The sequence below is a fragment of the Vicugna pacos genome, chromosome 15 (genome assembly GCF_048564905.1).
Source record: "Vicugna pacos chromosome 15, VicPac4, whole genome shotgun sequence".
Classification (NCBI taxonomy): Eukaryota; Metazoa; Chordata; class Mammalia; order Artiodactyla; family Camelidae; genus Vicugna; species Vicugna pacos.
The window spans coordinates 52629290-52650046 of NC_133001.1; the positions used below are offsets into that span (position 1 = coordinate 52629290).

General features: G+C 36.3%; 2 long non-coding RNA genes across 4 annotated transcripts in view; both read left to right on the forward strand.

The window, feature by feature from the left end:
• LOC140685782 (uncharacterized) overlaps window positions 1-20757 on the forward strand; it is a 281092-nt gene that overhangs the window by 105138 nt on the left and 155197 nt on the right. The gene's annotated exons all lie outside the window — the stretch shown is intronic.
• Window positions 16652-20757, forward strand: part of LOC140685783 (uncharacterized) — a 28558-nt gene continuing 24452 nt past the window's right edge. The window contains exon 1 of the long non-coding RNA XR_012059215.1: window positions 16652-16770. This is a non-coding gene — a long non-coding RNA (uncharacterized lncRNA). The remainder of the gene's footprint in view (window positions 16771-20757) is intronic.

The following is a 20757-nucleotide window of genomic DNA, read 5'->3' on the forward strand; positions in this document are numbered from 1 at the left end:
TATGCCTAGCTTTTTCCTCACTTTTTTTTATTAATAATGTTTATATTTCTCTGAGCTCCTTTAAATCTGTGTTTGGTTGTCTTTTTTCTCCATTCTTTCATTCTGCTCAAAAATTATCAACTATTATATTTGAAATATTTCTTTTGATCTGTCTCTTTTTCCTTTCTCAGTCTCTGTTGCTGGACATGTGACAAATTCAAGTTTTGCTTCTGGAAACTTTCTGGAAATTTTTATATGTTTTTTGATCCACAGTTGGTTGAATCCATAGATGCAGAACCCATGGATACAGAGGGCTGACTGGATTTTAAAGTCCTGTGGGATAATTTCATCATTTCACCACTGAGTTATCTCTTGACAGTCATTTTTATTGGTTTTTTAACACATGTATCTTGGTATTTTTGATTGAGTACAAAATTGTGTGTAGAAATTGAGACATTTATAACTGTTTATAACTGGAAATGGCCAGCTGTTTTCTTCTGTCCAGTCATTACTGTGCAAGACTGGGTGAGTCTGATGACTAGTTGAGGGGAATTTGGGTTTTGTTGTTGCTCGTATTCTGTTCCCCCGCACTTCACATGCCTCCAGGTAGTAGACTTCTGTTGCTTATTATTCATTGTTAGGCTTGTGGTGCAGAGAGGAAATGCTTCTTAATCCAGCCTCTGTTTTTGGTAAGACCTGTGCTTCTGGGTTCAAGGTTGGACCTTTAAGCATTCCTTCACTCTCTTCCTCTCAGAAGCCAGTACTTCCTTGCATCTGTCTTGGACCTTGGGCATGAGAAGATTTCTTGATTTTCCTCTAGTGGCCAGTAGCTTTTACTGCTACTTTCTTCCAAAACACAGCAGCAGCAACGGCAACAATAAGAAAAACCCTGGGTCTGCACTTGGTTTTCTGGGGCAGGCGGAGGGTTTCTGACGTCTGAAGGCAGAGGGTCCTGCTTGTGCCTCTCCGCCCATGCCTTTGTGAGGCAGAGGTTTGGGGGCCCCTCTTCCGGTGACTTAAATCCTTTTCAATTAATATTTACTACTATCATTGATGCTTGAGAGAAGGGTTCAGGCAAGCGTTTGTGCCTCTCATCCACAGGACTGTGCACTGAGGGATGCTCCCCAGGTTTCTCTTGCCCCTGCTCTTTGGGTGAGTTCCCAAGACAGACCCATGGAAAAGAGCTTCTGAGCAAGTGTGAGCTCTCCCATGGCCAGTTCTATTTTAAGCTGGCATGCTAGCCCACGTTTGGCCTTCAGAAGTTTGTTAAAGTTGCAGCTAATTTATTCTCGCCTGCTTCTGTGGAGTCTGCTTCTTATTCTTCTTCCACTTGTCAGAGGTGAAACAGTTCACATATCCCTGCTCTCCTTGGAGGCATTTGGTCCTCTCTGGAATTCAGTTCCCTGTGTGGCGTTGTGACCTTGCCTTTTTGATGAGGTCAATGGAAAGGATGGTTTTGTAGATTACCTGCTTTTCCTCATTCTTAGAATGGCAGTAACACTCTCTTGCATCTTTCTCCTCTTACTCACAAGCAGAACTCTCCGTCGCCTCCAGGCCTTAAACTTATGTTGCAACTGAAGGCAAACTAAGGCTCTCATAGCTGTAAGGATTCATTTATTTTCTATTTTGCTTATTGTCTATTTCCTCCTATTAGAATAAAAACAAATCCCTTAAAGACAGGGGTTTGTTTCAGTTTTATTTATTGCTACTCTACTGGGAGCACTTAGAAAACAAATCTGCCACAAAGTTATTTCTTAATAAATGTTATTAAATAAATGAATATTTAATAACATATAGTTGAATGAGGCATTACATATGTTTTTATATTGTGTCCTCAAAAATATTTAATATAGGTAATATTATATCCCATATTTTAGAAGAGAAAAGTGATTTTCAAAGATATTAAATACATTGACCTGCATAACATAGTTTTAGTTGGCAGGGAGGGAGGATAGAACAAGAGTATTTGTATCAGGCATAACTGGGTTTGAATGCTGATTCTGTTTACCACCTTTGATGGTTTGAGAAGGTCACTTAAATTTTTCAGCCTTCAGTATTCTCTTCTTTAGATGAGGCTAATAACTTCCTCCTCTAAAACGCTGAAGGCCTAATGGAAACATTATTTAAAGCAATTGTCACAAAGTAAGAACTCAACAGCTGTGAGTATGACTCCTGATATTCCTAATATTAGTTTTGTTTTTGTATCGTTCTTATCATCTGAAGCTTGATTTTATTTTCTCTGATCCTAAATCCTGAACAGATTTTACTTTATTATGCCACCCTTAAATGTGAAATGTTTGAGGTGAAGAATAATCTAAATTTGCAGAATCAGAGTCTGGACGGATCTTAGCACGCACTTAAGAGAACTGGCTGCTGTCTGCTCTCTGACCCAGAAGGCAAGCTTAACCCTCCTTTGTGCTAAATTGAAATATTAATAAGTATGAGTAACCTATGCAAAATTATCAATAATAGAATGGTTTTATATTTAAACCTTCAACAACTGATTTTGAGGAAATAATACCGTTACGCTTTTCTAAACAGACATGTTTCTAAAAATGTACTTGATAAAACGCATAGCATTGAGGAGAGTGTCAGGGATGATAATGATGAGTACACAAATAAAATATCAGGAAGGACTTTCTGGGCTATGCTGGTTTAGGTTCGATTGTCAGGGTGATGGGAATATGGAAAGGATTAAGAGGGAGTCATAGATTTACATATTTTAAATTTATCTCTCTCAGCAGAATGGAGTGCTGTTAGGCATGGAGTTATAAAGAGTTCATTCAAATTAAAATGTTTCATTGTTTCACGTTGTTTGAGACGTGGAACTTTGTATGTCTAGGGAGTGACATGACAGACAGGAAAATTGATGGCAGCAAAAAGAAACATCATGAAAGTTGTAATATAAATTGAGTTACTAATGCAATATTGATCACATTGACTAAGAAAGGAAATCACCTTTCTGTTCATCTGTGTAAGTTTTCTGGGTTGCTTAGGTCTGTTGCCCAACATGCATCATTTTATCCATTTCAAAGAATGATAGATCTTTCTGTGCCACTTAAAAAAAATACAGATTCTTTTTCTCTGCATGCAAATTGCATGGTGATGATAAGAAGTTTTGAAAGTATCTTAGTGGTGACAAAACACATTTTTCTTATTTGAAATAGAATTCTGTAGGGATTTACTTTTTGTCTCTATGGAAAACAGCCCGAGGCATTATGTGCTAACTTACTGACTGACATCTATTTTTGAGAGTCCATTAGCCAAGGAAACTCAGGCTGAAAACGAGTGTTTTCTTTTTCTATTTTGTTATATGTTTAAAAATAAGTGAAGCTATTTTGAAAGTTAGAAAGATATCATAGCTAAAAGTAATCTCGTATATCATCAAAGAAGTCTTACTTACTTTATAGCTGAGAAATCTAAGGCCTAAACTGAGAAACAGCATGACCAGTGCCACATAATTATTGTGTTCATTGTACAACATCATTGGCTCGATGTTATCCTGAGTGTCCTGAACGCCACATCAGTATGCTTTAAATTATAGCTTACTGAATTTGAATGAATCTTTCATAAATTATTTATCATGTGGAAACAAATGTGTTATTTCATTTGGTAGTTTAAAATCTAAATTAATAACTTTTTTGTGTTTAAAATAATGATTTATCTGTCATTATGCTAATATAAATTATTTTATTTTTAACATTATCATTTGTAACTTCCTAATTACAGAAGTCCTGTAAAATAATGGAAAATAAATTAAGTAACTTGTGTACAGCATATAAAGAGAAAATAAAGACTGTCCAAATGCCACTATTCAGAAGAAACAAAATTCACACTTAGGACAAATAACATTGACATTCAGTGGGACTCAAATTTTAATAAGACATGAACCCTTTCCTCAAGGAAGTCACTATCTGATAGTGAGACAGACACTAAGTGAATAATTAAGCTGTTTTATTATAATTGAAATAATAGAACAGTAGTGAGAAAAGACATTTTTGGAATATCAATTTTATTGAGCAGGTGAAAAAACCTAGCCTACATGATATACTTAGGATGTAGGGTGCTTAGTTAGGTGGTTAAATAATATTACAAAAAGATTCTACAATTAGGAACTTATACCTAATAGATTGCACACCTAATAAAATGAATTATTAATAAAGGAGGTCTGCTCTCAGCTTAGACACTGATTAGAAAATAACTTTTGGGTCGAAGTGTATGAATATAAGCTTTCCCAATGGACAGATAACAATAGAGAGCAAAATATTTAAAGAACCTGTAAAACCTCAGAAGTACAAAACAAACAACTCTCCACCGCCAAAAACTACAATGGCAAAAACTTAAGCAGATATTTCACCAAAGAAGACATATGGCAATTAATCATATGAAAAGGTGCTCAGTATCACTAGCTATTTGAGAAATGCAAAATAAAACCTCAGTGGAATGTTATTACACACTGATTAACTTTGCTACAATAAATTAATCCTCACAAAACCAAGTGTTGGCATGGCTTTGGAAAAACTAAAAATTCTAACACATTGGTGATGGCAATGCAAAATGGTACAGCCACTCTGGAAAACAGTTTGGCACTTCTAATATGATATTGATTGTACTATATTCTTAGTCACACAAAACTAGAGGCAACCCAAACGTAGTTCAGTGGGTGACTGGATAAATAATCTGTGGTGTATCCATAAACTACCACCGTTTGACAGTGGAAAGGAATTAACTCTGAGGATGCACTCGACAGGGTGAATGAATGTCAAAGGCATGCTGAGTGAAAGAACCCAGCCACAAATGTTTCCAAACTGTATAATATCATTTATATGACATTCTAGAATAAGTGAAACTGTAAGTATGGAGTACAGATCAGTGGTTTTGAAATGTTAGAGGCAAGAATGATTTGACTCCAAGAGGTAGCACCAAGGAACTTTTTTTCTCGTGATGAAACTGTTCTGCATCTTGATTGTGATGGATCTTAGGAAAAAAAACAAAACAAAACCTATGTGCAGGTTGAACTCATAGAATTGTGCACTAAAAAAGTCTGTTTCATTATATGTAAACTTATTAATTATAATAACATGAAACTATACTGTTATAATAATACACAACTAATTCAATGACAATCTAAAACATATGATCACACTAAATGCTGTAGAGGATGTAGAAGAACTCTCATAATTTCTGAAGAAATGTAAACTTTTGGAAAATAGTTTTATATTTATTAAAGCTAAACATAAGCCAACATATAATCCAACATTACTACTCCTAGACATATACCTGAGAGAAATGTGTATGTCAACCAAAAGGCACATACAAGAATGTCCATAGCAGCTTTACTCACAATAGCCAAAATGTGGAAACGACTTAAAGAACAAATAAAGAATGTCTAAATAAAGTGAAATAAGTTTCCATAGTGGAGCACTACACAGCAGTAAAAATGAGTGAGCTATGATAACGCACATTTTGTTCAACCTCACAGACATGATGTTGAGTGGAAGAGTACAATCACAAACGAGTGCATTCATGTAATTCACTAGCTAAGTATCGCAAAGACAGGAAAAACTAACCTCTGACAACAGAAATAAGAGCAGGAGTTCCCTCAAATTATTGAGTGAGATGGGACAGGCGGGGTCTAGGTCTGCCTGGGGTGATGAAGATCTTCTATATCTCAGTCTGAGTAGTGAGCACATGAACACATACATACAAAATTTAGTTGAGTTATGTGTTTAAGATTTGTGTACGTCACTGTATGTATGTTATACCTCAGTCTTTAAAATAATACTATTTCAAAAACCAAAGAAAAGGAAACAGGAAAATAAAAAAGAAAGGAAAGGAAAAGATAAGAAAAAGTATTTTCAGGTATTCCTTTTTATAGAACTCTTATTCAATTACTTCTAATTTAAATGCTGATCCTAGAGGTAGATAAAATTAGTGAACCTCCAGCTGATCTGGGCATGTTATTTATTCTGCACAGATATTTAATTATCCCACAACCTCAGGTATTTGTCATTTGTTGGTAGATTCACATTAATGTATGAGTCAGTCTGCCAATTAAGTGATTTAATATGGAACATAGTCTTCCTGAGAAACTAGAGTCCTGTGTGCAGTTCATCACCAGCCCTCTTTTATGTCCAGCGTCTGAAGAGTAATTTGATGGTGTCCTTGCATAGCTCATGCATAACTCAAGGGGGCACGTTCACATCACAGGTCGAAGGCAATTTCATCCTCTCATTCTCTTGTACAGAACAGTGGTTCTGGGTTGTCTGATAAAGAAAATATGATGATTTAGAGAATATTTTGCCCAAGATCTAGCGAAGCTGATGATTATTAAACTTGCTGTCACCATCAACTCCTTCTAAGATCTCCCCCGCACTGCAGAGGAAAAACCAAGGAACGTATCAGCTATCTTCTTTGGTCCCCATTATGAGGCACAGGTGTGAGATTTGCAATGCAGAAGGGAAGCAGGGGTCCCAATTCTGTTGAGCAATTTATGGGCAAACACACATGCAGAGGGCTCGTGAAGGGTACACGCAGCTTCTGGAGGGGTTCCTGAGAGCCTCCCACCTTGGTGCTGAAGAGATCCTAGACACGGGCCTCCAGGACCTTTGCTCCACTAAACTTGTAAATGGTTGTGTAGATATTGAATTCTTTCTATTACAACCTCTCATTCCCTGAATACACAGAATGGCTTCTGTTTTCCTGATAAAAGCACTTACTGAAACATTTCCCAACAGTAGACACTAATTCTCCAATGCTTTGGTCGTTTGCTTTTACACAGATTTAGCATCTTTCTTTCATGGATTCACGACGATGAAATTCTTTCTGGGAAATCAAATTATTTGAAGGTTTTTTAGTAAAGTATCCTCTTGTTAAAGAAAGTACTATAGACTAAGTTATAAATTATTGCAAGTAATTTCTGTATTCTGGAAATACTTATTGGTTTCTAACTTTACATTTGGCACTGTGCTAGTGAAAATCAAACAAACAATTTTAATAAGATAAAGTACAATTTTGAGAAGCCAAAATAGGAAGACCCCATCTAAGGTAGAAGAAGCCTTTCCGGAGGAAAGGACACTTAAAATGACAAGTGGAATTGATGTTAGTTTAGTGAAGTCAGAAATTGGAATATTACAGGTTTCTTCTGCAAGACAGATACCTCATTTCTTCCCAGACAATACCTGTAGATTAATTCAAAACAACCATCACAAATACGGGAAAGTTTCTGTTATAACCTACAAACATACATGTTTTTAAAATATTGGTTTTACAAGGAAGAAATGTATTTAAGACAGGGACATAATATTGAACGTATTTGCACATTGCCCATGTTGCACTGATTATAAATTTAGGCATACTCTCTGACAGGTGTCTAGGTTATGGACTGTCAACAGGACATAATTTCAAAATACATCTGTCTTCAAAGATGGCTGATAAGTTTTAGGGTGTTATTAGCCACTGCTGGTTAAATACCATCTCCTTGTCTGGTGCCATGTTCGACACTCTGTGTTTGTTATCGAATCTTATTTTATCCTTGGAACAATCATATAAGTAGGCATTAATTTTACTGAGAAATATGAAGCTAAAGAAATTATACAACTTGGCAGCTGACACAGATCTAGTAAACAGCAGGCAGGTGAGTGAGCTTAGTTCTGGCTCCAAGGTCTAGGTTACTGTCGCTACACAACAGTTCCCAAGACGCTACCGCATGTTCCTGGATCTCTGGTAACTGATGTGAAGCAACAGACTTCTCTTTTAAATTCCTGCGAGTTAGACTATCTTCATAATTTCTCTAAGAAATAACATTTCTGAAACTGTATCATGTACTAGGCCTTATGTTAGCCATTGTATAAACACTGTATTATTTTATTGTCAAGCATTCTGAGTGAACATTACTTTTACTGTAAGGAAGGATTAGCAACTTAGGGGGATAAAAATCCTATCAAGTACCAGTTAGTACCAATGGGAGTTTGGATTTGACATTCAGCTAATTAGGCTTGGACTGAACCCTTTAGCTTTCTTCAACTGTCCAAAAGGCTTGATCTCCAGCAGAAAAACCTAAGAGAGTTTTGGTAGGTAATACATATTCAAGTAAGAGTAAATTTCTCAGTGACAGAATATTTAATTCAATGTGTTAAAGAAACTGGTAATTCATTCTGGCAAGTTGCTGAAATAATACATCAGATTGGGCTTTGAGATTTAAATTAACATACACTAGAAATTAAATATAGGTGTTACAGCTGAGATAGGAAACTATATAAACAAACCCAAGTTTGAGTTATGAATACCAGTGGCAAATGTGACACCAGCTGAAACCTTCACAATCAGGTACCCTAGTATATCAAGGCACACCATCTGGCTTTATGGAATAATAACTAAAATTTTAGAATTGCTGGAAAGTTATTCTGGTCTCTGGCCCCATGATGGAGGTTAGGCCATAGTTGGAAGACAAGAAAACAAAAAACAAAACCCTCTTAGTTTTCTAGACAATAGAGGAATGATAATACAAGAGAAAAGACATTTTTTATAGCTGGAAAGCACCTGCAAAATCATCAGGTGAAGCCATCTTATTTAAAAAATGTGAAATTGGAGACCAAGAGAAGATGGAAAACATATCCAAAATCGCAGGGCTTAATAGGTGTAATAATTAAGGTCTCCTTTTCTCAGCCCAGTGACTGATGTCCTACAGACTACACATTAGTGTGGCTGAGGATGAGCCTAAGCTAGGCGTTACAACTTCCAAGAAATCTTTATTGACTTTATGCACATAGAGACAATCACGCTACACAATGAGAAGTGCCTTTCCAGCTCAGACTGCAAAAGAAGTGACTCTTCTTACCAGACACTATTTAAAGTTCCCTTTTACTTCCACAACTTCAGTGATACGCTGATCATGACAGAGACAAATGCAACCAGAAAGAGGGAACATGCGTGTGTTGAGAAGCATCCTGATTTAGAGAGGAAGAGACTGATGTAAAAATGAAGTTCCACTCACCTGTTCCACAGATTAATAAATGAGAAAGAATCAACACTTTGCATAGGACATTGTTGATAGTTAAAATATAGTGTGGAGATTCAGTTAAAGAATTTTGGGTGCTTCAATTTGTAGTTGAAGTAAGTGAGTAAACAAATACTGAAATATACTAAAAAGGAGCACTGAAACAAAAAGTCACATCCTCATCCAAGCTCTGAAGACTGAAAAGAAGACAGCAGAGATTTTCTGGAATTTGGAAGACAAATGAACAAGATTACTTTAGAAAAAATAACTCCTGTGCAAATGTAATTACACATTTATTATTGAGTTAGAAAGAGAAATGATATCAAAGTTCACTTGTCTTAATTTAGGATCACCAAAAACAATCTGAAAACAAAAACCTGGATGCAGATAGATTTGGCAGGAGGTGTTGGAGGAATAACTGGAGACAGTGAGACAAGAAAGGATAAGATTCCAATATGAGGTGTATAACAGCTATTCCATTTGTAGGCAGCATGAGATCTCTGACAATCACAGGGAATACTTCTCAGAACTGTCTGCCTAAAAGGCTGTAGCCTTTATCCACTGGCTGCAGTAATGATTTAAGGTTGCCCTTGGGATGCTAACTCCCTGCATTTACAGATGACATTTATCATTGGAGAAGACCCTGGAAAAGAATGCGGAAAGGTGGTCCAGGTGAATGTGAGATGAGTCATTGGCAAGAGGGAGTGAATCTGAACCCTTCAGAGCAGTGCCTTGTAGCTGTGGATGCAGGTGAGGGGTGTGTCACTCTGCACCAGAGGTATATGGATACAGTGCTCTCTGGACTTTGTTCATAAGTTGTTAGAAGCATTTTTCACTCCAGACATTGGTCTCCTTTACACCCATAATTAATGAAGTCAAGATCTCTGTCCAGGCTGTAGATATATTATTGGACTAGACAAATTCCTCTTGTCAAAATGGCCAGACTGAGCAAATCCAGAAAAGCAGCTACCCCTGGACATTTACTCCGTTATCTGCCAGTTTATTCAGTGCTATCTGACTGATTATTTTCATGTTGTGCTTCATGCTGTACCTCTGCCCCACCACTCAACCACCCGTTCTTTGTGCTGGGAGAGAAAATGACTTACTCATGAGTCACACAAGACTCATCTGATTATTCATTTAAATCGCACGCCTGTGAAAAACAATTTCAGTGATCATTTTGTTTTAAAAATTAAGAAGAATTTTTCTGGTGCATTATTAATGAAGTTTCAAATAATGACATCAAAAGGAAAAATAAGAGGTTGATGGCAAAGAGATAATGAGTTCGTTTCTGAATATGCTGTTTGTTTAGGAGAGAGCAGGACATTTGATGTGCAAAGAGTAAGAGTATTTCCAAAGTGAGAGATCTAGATTTGGGAATGATTGATGTTACATGAAGAGAAGATGTAATAGAAAGGTCAAAAATAAAACAGAAGCAGTCTGTGGACAGACAGATCAAACTCTTCTACGTGAGTAAAGGAGGAGAAAGGAAAGTTGGAGCGAGAGATGGGAATGAAGGTCCTAAAAAAACAGTCTGCATTTATGTTTTAGAAAGCAGTAAAAGAAAGCTTTGGTTAAAGTGTTGAATGTTACAAATTTGAAATCAAGGAGTCATAAAGGACTCTACATTTAGTGGTTCCCCCACCCCTTTTTTTTTTCCTTTATGAGCACTCCCACTTAATGGATTTCAAGGGTTTATTTACTGTAGAAAAGCTGGAAAGGGAGTGCCAGCTGAGGATATTTTGAAAAGCTTGATACTGAAATCCACATTTTTGAGAGTATCTTCTGTTATCCTGGGTTGATTTTTAACTTAGCTTTCATTTTATGGGATTTTTAAGGACCTGAGCGTTTTTCTAGTTAGAAAGAAAGACAAAATAGGGAAAGAGGATTTTAATCTATTACAGAAAGGCAATCATTGATACTTAGATTGATGGGCAAGAAGTTAGTCTTATAAAAGTAACCATGTAATGTTTCCTTTTTCAACAGGGGTGGGTAGACATGTTGAAAACACAAAATACTCTGCGCATCAAATGAAAAACACAGAATTACAGATCATATGTTCCTAATCTCAGGTAGAAAAGCATTAAAATAGTTTATTTAGGTCCAACTGGTACTTGAGAAGAATAAAATCAATTAGTGATTTGTGTAAGAATGTGTGTATATATATGTATGTATATATATGAAATAATAGAGTATGTTTCTATGCATGGCAGTAGACCGAATGGGTATAGTCTTGTGAATTATGAGTGTCACAGGATGTCAGGACCTGAGTGCTAACTATTGCTTTTCCATTAACTGAATGACTGACAAATCACTTAATATCTCTGGGTCTTGGTTCTTTTTTTAATGTAAGTGCTGAAAAAAAAATGATACTTATGAAGCAAAAGTGGTGATGATATGATGCAAATGAAGGTTGACATATCAAAATAACAAAATAAGATTCCCAGAGGACTGATCCCTGAGAGTTTTGTGGGAGGGCAAGAAGATTGATGTAAACACTGGAGACAAGATAGCGTCTCTTGAGACAAAAAGCTATATAGACAGAGAAGAGATCCTTAATAGAAAATTAGATATTAAGTACCCACTCTGTGCATCTCACAAGCTAGGCACTTAACATGATTAAAAAAAATGTAGTGGATTTGGTTATTATTTGAAGGAAGTTACCTTCTACTGTGAAAGTACATAGCAGACAGTCCTCACCATAAAAAAATCATGTGTGGACCAGGAAATCATCATCTTTAAAATTAAAACTGGTGTTAATAAAGATAAAAAGTGCAGACATTTCATTCCTGGTCAAATTAATAAATCAAAATTAGGAAGGTGTTGATATTTATATTCAACTTACTTTAAAATTAAAAGTGATGAATAATTCACAAAAGAAATATCATTAAGATGTGATTTGGGAAATAAATGCAAAGATTCTTAAGGAAAACATTGAGGAAATAATTAAATATCTGGTTTCTGTAATTGTCTAAGTGTAAAAGCATATTAGGGATCATCCATTCATACTGTGAGCTTTAATCATTTACCCTGGACTAGATCGGTAGCTTCCTTCCTCTCTATCCCAATCCACACGCATTTGAATGCAGTTTGTAAAGACCGGCTCTGGGGTAAATTGTATCAAAGCGCCATGCCTTGCTATACTTGAAATCCAAAAGAATCTCTTATTTGATGGTAAAGGTAATGAATACAATAACTGCAGGAAGAAAGAGACAATTTCTAACAAGAATAGAGTTACTGGTAATGTAAGAAATAACTTCCAATGTCTGACAGTCAAAATGATTCATAATTAATTGTCTTATATTTTGCTGAATTAGAGACGAAGGAAATTATCCAGTTCCTTCTGTACTGTGATGTTTCTATTTTCCTCATCTCCGTGGATTTATTTTTCCTACATCTTCTCGCCTCTGTCATTCTATTCAGTCCTCAGTAATCAGCTCCCGTATCACCTCCACTGCGAAGGCTTACTATTCCTGCCCATGTTGCACTGCTCCCGCATAAATTTGTGCTTCTTCCTCTTATTATTTTTCTTGTAAAGCATCTGTGTTGGCCAGCGTCCAGTCAGGGAAATAGGCACTATACTGCTTCTTTCAAATGGGGACATTAATTCCAGGAAGTATTCATAATGTGTTAGAAGTTCTGGAAGAGCAAGAAAAGATTTAAGTTCCGTTTGGAGGCTGATTCAGTCTTCTCTAACTACTTACCAAGTTAAATGGGGGAAGCAAGCAGAGAGTATTGTGAGCCAGGAAAGCTTATCTCAAAAAATAATTGTCTAAAGAAACTATACTAAATTAAAGGCAACACCAAATAACTTTACATTTCAAAGTTAAAACTCCACCCCAGAACAGTGGCCCCTAGGGTGTACTTAAATCTGCCCCCTTTGAAGTTTTCATGTCAGAGATGTTGAAGTGTTTATACAGAACATCTAAACTCAAAATAGAAAAGAGAACCACAGGCTATTAAGAAAATTGTCCTAAAGCACACAGGCAATGGAATTAGACAGACGGATTGGATTGCCTATTCTTTCCACTCAAGTAAAGGAATGCAATTCTGTCTCACAGAATTGCTGTTAAAATTGAAGATAATAAATGTAGAGAATAGTACATAGTTTGTGCTCAATCCCTGAAAGCTATTTTTATTATTACTATTTTTATTCAAACTCTACCTCTCCTTACTCTAATTCTATCTGCATAAACTCACAGTCAGGAAGCTTCATTTGGTTTTCTGGATATGCTGATTCTGAAAGACTGTATTCATATATGAAACTCAGTTGGCACACAGATTCTATTTTGGTGTCTTCTTTTTTATGTCACCATCAAGCCACAAGCAAGACTCTGAGCGTTTGCAGTAACTGAGAAAGCCCACTTCTTGTCTGGACCTTTCTGATGACCAAACCTTGGGCGTGGTGAGTTCACCAAAGTAACCCACCCTCCTAGGACTAAGAGACAAGTCTGCCTGCTGCTTCTCTGCTGCAGGCGTTATTATCCCTTGTACACCTAACACGCCAAATTGCTGTCTTTTTTACACTCAAACTTCACAATATCCAAGATTTCCTTGACATGACTGTGATGTTCTTTGTTCACAGAGACCACCCATATGGTGATTAACACAGGCTTAGACCGGAAGGAATCGAGCCAGAGCATTTTACTTGTAAAGAGCAAGTAGATTTTTAATAATATTTCCATAAGATATTATGTACATATAATTCATTTGAAGTAAATATAATATTTCAGAACATCCTGAACAAAATAACAGCATACAGATTATATCTATCTAATAAAAATGTATGGATATAAAATTAAATTTTTAAAACCGAAGAACAAAAACATTAAGTAAATCCCTTATTGCATATGACACGATGATATTATAGACATAATACCCCAGGCAGATTTTTATGCTGGAAAGAAAATGAACAAAAATATAAATTAAACCACAAAGTCAAGGAATGAATATTCATAAATTTCTGGTTAAATTAAACTAAACTTTGTTGAACTCACGGCTTTTGAGCATCTATTTTTGTTTATAAAAATAAAAATTTCCCCAAACGGCAGTAGTATACCTTTTTACTTCAGAAAAAAAAAAAGATAATTCAGAATCTGACTGTACATTTGTCAAATTTATGGACAACATCTGATTAAGTGCTTAAATTTAACTATCCATGTTGCCCTTCAGATGTTACTGACTTTGCAGTTTCTTAGAACATTTTTTTCCTCAGTGAACATAGGACCTTCAGTAGGGAACACACTGAAACCCACTTAGCCTTAAAAACTTTATTCATGAATTAATTCAGGAAATAAACCTTAGTGTGCTCCCAGTTCTGTCCAGACAGAGCAAGACAACCACCACCTTGTCTTTGAAGAGCTCACAGTCTAGAACATAAGTCAAGTGCTGTTTCTGAGTCACTAAAAGCCTTTATCATTTTTTTAAGGTTTAAATAGATACTTCCTCTGTGGGAGTAACTAAAACCCTCTCTGATGCACGTCATTCTTTGGATTTCACAAGAGTGATTTTCAAATCCGCATGTTGACAAACCTAGATTCTGATTTATCTAATTTCTTTTTTCTACTATGACAACACCAAATATTTGTTTTTCCCCCTCAGGTCTTCCAGGGTACCGTCTGTAGTTTTGTAATCCAGCTGGCTTTTTCCTGTGACACTTTGCTGAAGCTTTCTCATCTCCTTCACTCTTGTCCTTTGTTGCTTCCTCCTGACTGGAAGTCTGGCCGTTTGGATTTCTCTATCTTCCTTTTCCTGCCTTCTTCCCCTCATGGGTGATTGATCTTAGCCCTTCCTTAAATTTTGGATTTTCAATAAATAAAACGAATGTCCTACAAATTTACTTGAATTTTGTTGTGAAATTCAAATTTTCTTTGCAAGAATGTCTTTTTGGATGACATTTAGAACCCCTCCAAACGACAATGGTTTTTCTGCTTTCCAGGTAGTAATAAAATAGACTGGTAAAGAAAGGCATGATTCAGCAAAGGATGCTTCCACTGCATTGTCAATTTTCACTGCCGTTGGATTTTGCAGGATCACAGTTCAAACTATTTGGTGTAGGATGCTGATTTAAGGGACAGGTTTTAAAAATTAAACAGTCACACTTTGATAAGAAATTGAAATTCATATGGACACATGAAATGTGAAATGTTTAGGAAATACACTAAATGATAAAAAGTTAACATATTTAAGTATTCATTGGGGTGTCTGTTACCTTCATCTTCACTATATATGATTAGATTTCAACAATTTATCTTACAAATCAGATGCTATCAAGTAAACTGCTGAACATGAACGATATTACTTTTAACTCAAAGACAAAAGAAGATTCAGTAAGTCATAGAGCAATATATATATATATATATAATATATTACATATATAAAGATTCTTCTATGTCTGATCATGACTTGGCAGCTCAATTATTTTTAGTGCTGAATACAATTCCATTGTGTGGATGTATCACTGTATGTTCTTCTATGAACCTATAGAAGGATGTCTTTGTTGCTTTCAGATTTTGCCAAATGTGAATAAAGTTGCTACAAGCATTCATGTTTATGTCTTTGTATGAATATAAAGTTTCAACTCATTTAGGTAACACCTAGGAGTGCAATTATCAGATCATATGGTAAGATGGTATTTATAAGAACTACCAAAGTGTCTTCTAAAGTGGCTGTACCATTTTGCATTCTCACTAACAATGGGTGAGAATTCATGTTGCACCACATCCTTGCCAGAATTCGGTCTTGTCAGTGTTTTAGATTTTAGCTATTCTAATAGGAGTGTAGAGGTATCTCATTTAAATTTTTTTCTCTAGTGAAGTATGATGTTGAACATCTTTTCATATACTTGATTGCCATTTGTCTATCTTCTGTGTTAAGAGTTTGTTCAGAAACTTTGTCATTTTTAAAACTGGGTTGTTTGATTCTTATTCTTGAGTTTTATGACTTCTTAGTATATTTTGAATACAAGATGTTTTGCAAATCTTCCCTCCCAGTCTGTGGCTTTCCATTTCATTCTCTTAACAGTGTGTTTCACAGACTAGCTGTTTTAAATTTTAATGAAGTCACACTTGCCATTTGTTTTTCATGGACCCTTTGTTACTGTATTTAATAACTCATTACCAAACTCAAGATCAGATAGATTTTTCTCTTACGTTATTTTCTAGAAATGTTATGATTCTGTGTTTTCCATTTGGGTGCATGATTCATCTGGAATTAATGTTTATGAAATGTGTAAGGTCAGTGTCTAGATATTTTTTCTTTTTGCATGTGGATGTCCAGCTGTCACAATACCATTTGTTTAAAGACTTGCCTTTACTCCTTTATCAAAGATCAGTTGACCATACTTTTGTGGTTCTCTATTCTGTTCCACTGATCTATTTGTCTGTTTTATCACCATTATCACACTGTCTTTATTATTGTCTTTACAGTAAGACTTAAAGTTAGGTGGTGTCATTCCTCCAACTGTGTTCTCCAGTATTGTGTTAGCTGTGCTGGGCCTTTTGTGTTTTCCTCTAAATATTAGAATCAACTTGCCAGGATCTACAAAGTAACTGCTGGGATTTAGATTCAGTAAATTATTATTTAACAGTTATTGTCACAATAAATCATCAGACATGTCCTCTAATTAGGAAAATCATCAGGTAAACTTTCTTCTCCCCAGTGAACTACCTGTCATTGTGAGGTAACAGTGAAAGAATGAGGATCTTCTGTGTTGGTGGCAGTCTCCTGGTATTCCTTCGTTACATCATCACATGAATAACCAGAGGGGTAGAAGGAGCTCTTTCTCTATTTTGGTGAGCATTAGCATTGTTATAGTACTTTAAATAGCTTTACTTTCATGTTACAAAAGAAAACCTTTCAAAAAAGCAAACACAAAAAAAACCCCAATATTTATTCTAAAAATTAATCACAAGTTCTAAATAACAGACATTGAACAACTTCCAACACTATCTCAAGGAATAATTTTCAGTCTGAACCATACTTTAAAAAATTCTGTGCGGGATTATTTCTTATTCCATTATTAATAATCATTGAGCTTTTTGCTGCAGGAAGTTTAAATACTGTTGCTGCACTTTGAGACTGCTGTGAAAGGTACACTTTCAGGAAAACTGAGTACTTTGTATGGCATTTATGGTCTTAATTACCATGATCTTAAAGGAAATATTTAACATAGTGGGGACAGTCTGAACAGAGACCCCAGGACAACTCTGCAGAGTGTTTGCATTTCCACTCTTGTGTTCAGAACCTCCCCATGCCATTTGGGAGTATCTAGACTTTTAAATACAATCCTTTTTCCTATCCTGAGATGATGATAATGTACGCTGGGAAATAAAAAACAAACACATGCCATTCAAGAAAGCAGTCTTACAGTAAGTGTAAGGGTACGCTTCACTCTGAGAAGGCAAGGAACAGGAGAGGGAAAAATGTGCAAGATGTTGGCTTTCATTCACCTCCAGTGACCTCGTGCACACCACCTGGTTTTAGTAAACCTTGATGCCCTCATCTGTAAAATGAAGCTCTGGACAGTTCTTTGGTAGAATTTTAGAGACGTTAATTTAAACCACCTGGTGGTTGGTTAAGTACTTGGTATAAAATCACCTGGTGCATGTTAAGTACTTGGTACATGCTGCGTGCGAATAAAGTTTATGTGACGTATTTACTAGTTCTCTGTTCTGCCTCTGATTCTGTAGATGAGAACACTTATCTCATCCATGAGACAAGTCCTTGAAGAAATTTCATTTCCCTTTACCTGTACAGGCTTTCCTGCACAAGTAGAACTCTTTTTCTTTCCTAAATCCCTGTTTTCAGCAAGGTAGTTTTTCATTTCCTGTCAATGCCATAGGGTGTTCCCGTAAAAATAAAAGTGAGAACTCACCCACAGCTATAATGAAAAGAGACCTTTGGGAGTTAAAGGCTGTGTATCATACGAGTGTCTGGTGCACACAACCAAAGGAAATCTGAGCCGTCAAGATACGTTGTGTGCTTAACCATGACAGTTGTAAGCATCTAAATGCTGTAGAACAAAGACTTAAATTATTACTTTAAATTATTATTATTTAAATTATTAGTTTCACAGCATTTTGTCTGTGAAAAACATAAAGAAATAATATATGCTGAGACATTTTCCACCGTCCTACTGATCACAATATTAGCACACCAAATAACTGGTTAGAGAGAAAGACCTTTAGGTGTCTGCATTATAGAATACATAGAAGGTACAAATGCATGCAGTGTTTACGGGCTAATACTGCAGTCAGTTTATTTTACTTTCTAATCATGAAGGCAATCATGAGGAATGAACAGAAAGAATGATGCAGTTCCACTGGAATACGTCCATCAAGAAATCCTGTTTCATCTCTTTAAGCCTAAAGGATAAAACTCTAACCAAGCAGAATATAAATGTGTGCATACACATGTGTATTCATACAAAGAGGGTGGGTTTCCCTGTACATTAAATTTAAAATCTAGATGGCTTAGTTTGCAAAAGTTCACTGTGATGAAAAGAGATTTTTTTTTGTTTTTGTTTGTTTGTTTTTGCTTACTTTTATTCTATCTTCCATAATCATGTCCCCTATCTTAGTCTAAATCCCACCCCACAGGGTTAATGCTCTGCACAGCTCCAGGAGGTGCCTATATTGTGTAGTTCGTATAAGCAGCATACCCTGGACTTGGCAGTGCTCAGATTACAAGGATCTGCACAGACTCCGCCCATCCCTCTGTTGTGAAAGGTGAGGGGCTTGAGATTAGCTCTGAAGTCATTTCAGCTCTGCGTATTCCAGGATTGCTGTCTCCTCTCCATGTTTTCTGCTCCTTCTTTACTTCATCTAACCCTATGGGTTTATGTGCATTATATTCAGAGGAACCTGCGTTGATCAATGTATGTGACAAGGATTCAAAGACCTCATGAGAGAGTTTAATGTCAGACCTGTAAAGAGTATACATTATTGAGCCACATACTGCTGATTGGAACTCAAACCCATGGCCCACCTAAATGTAGAAAAGGTAGGAGAGCATTGTCTGTCTGTCTGTCTGTCTGTCTATCTTGCATCCCCAGGAAGAAAATAAAACATGGCTTTTATAATATAGACTTGGTTCTGTCACAATCTTCCCTCCAGTGCATTTCACATTTCTTTACATGTATATAAAGATTACTCAGTGTCCCATCCAATCACGCTTTTCAGTTTTAATCTAGATTCTTTGGACAATGTGCAGAATTTTCCATAAGGACTGTAAACGATAGCTCATGAATAAACAACCTTGGACAAAAAAGTCAAGTTATTTGTCCCCGTCTTCCATATAAATTCTCCCAATATGGGATAACGAACTGAGGATAAACGCATAGCATCCACAATGCAGGAATTCTCTGGGACAGATAATTTGAAGTTTCTGTGTCCATGGCTGTAGGAGGAAATTTCTGATTACAGCTAAGAACTGCCTTTTTTCTTTTCTCTAACTCCTGGCCCAACTTTCTGTGTCATTGTTCCTTGTCCCCTATCCTCTCCTGCCATATATGAAATACGGATTGGGATATATATGATTTTTAAAGGTCATTCAGCTTTTGAAAATTGTTTTCTGCTTAAAGAAAGTTAGTGACTCCAGATTATCTTAATTTTCTAATGATCAAAGGGTTTAATTTGGGCTTAATGTTCTCTGGGTGAAGCAATTCCTGCAAAACATAGTAAATTTCTGAATTACCTGTTACTAATCAGCTCCACATGCCAAGTAGCACATGCAGAGCCATTTTCTAGATATTGTACTCAAATCAGTATTCTTCTGTCCCACCGCTGTGCTTGCCTCTACCACCTCTGTCCTAATGACAGTTACTTTGGTGATCTCAAGTGTCAGTGGCAAAACCAGGCTTTTTATCTCATCTTTGACAAAGGCATCCTCTTAATGGGCTTCGACAGCAAAGGTTGTTCCTCTGTTGGAGTAAAGAGGAATTATTAAGTTCCTCCTCACGGTCAAATCATGATGGACTTACTACTGTGTTTAATTTCCTTGTACTTGCAATCTGGCCAGCTTTCTTCTGAGCTCATCCTTTTCTAGTAATGCTTTGTGAAACACAGTCCTGAGTAATTAAAATACAGAGTCATAAAAATATTAAAGGTCTATTTCTGCTGTAACAAATTGCCACAAACTTAGCAGCTTAAAACAGCATATATTTACTGTTTTGCAGTGTGTAGGTCAGAAGTCTGAAACAAGTCTCACTGAGCTAAGATCAAGTTGCCAGCAAGGCTGTATTCCCTTCTGTTTGCCCTAGGGAGAATGTGTTTCCTTGCCTTTTGCAGCTTCTAGAGGCCACTCACTTTCCTTTGTTCAAGGACTGTTTCATCCCTCTGTAAAACCAGCAATATCCAATTGAGTTCTTCTCACGTTGCCATCTCTCTGCCCTCTTCTGTGTCCGTGTTCCACTTTTAAGGATTCACGTGATTACATTGGATGTATCTGGATAGCTCAGTAGAATCTATCTATTTAAAAATCAGCCCATTTGTAATCTTAATTCCATCTACAGTCTTTAACCCCCTCTTCCCTTGTAAAGTAATACGTTCATAGACTCCAGGGATGAGGACATAGACATCTTTGAGGGGACCATTATTATGCCTAATATATACACCAACACATTATTTAAAATGATTTCCTCTAGAGCTGTCATCCCTGAAGGCTCATTATCTGCTTCCCAAATTATTACAGGCAAAAGTTTTACCAAATGTTTTGACACTGCTTATCATGAATAACCAACTTCCCAGACTCTCTGATCTGATATCAATTTCTTACCACCC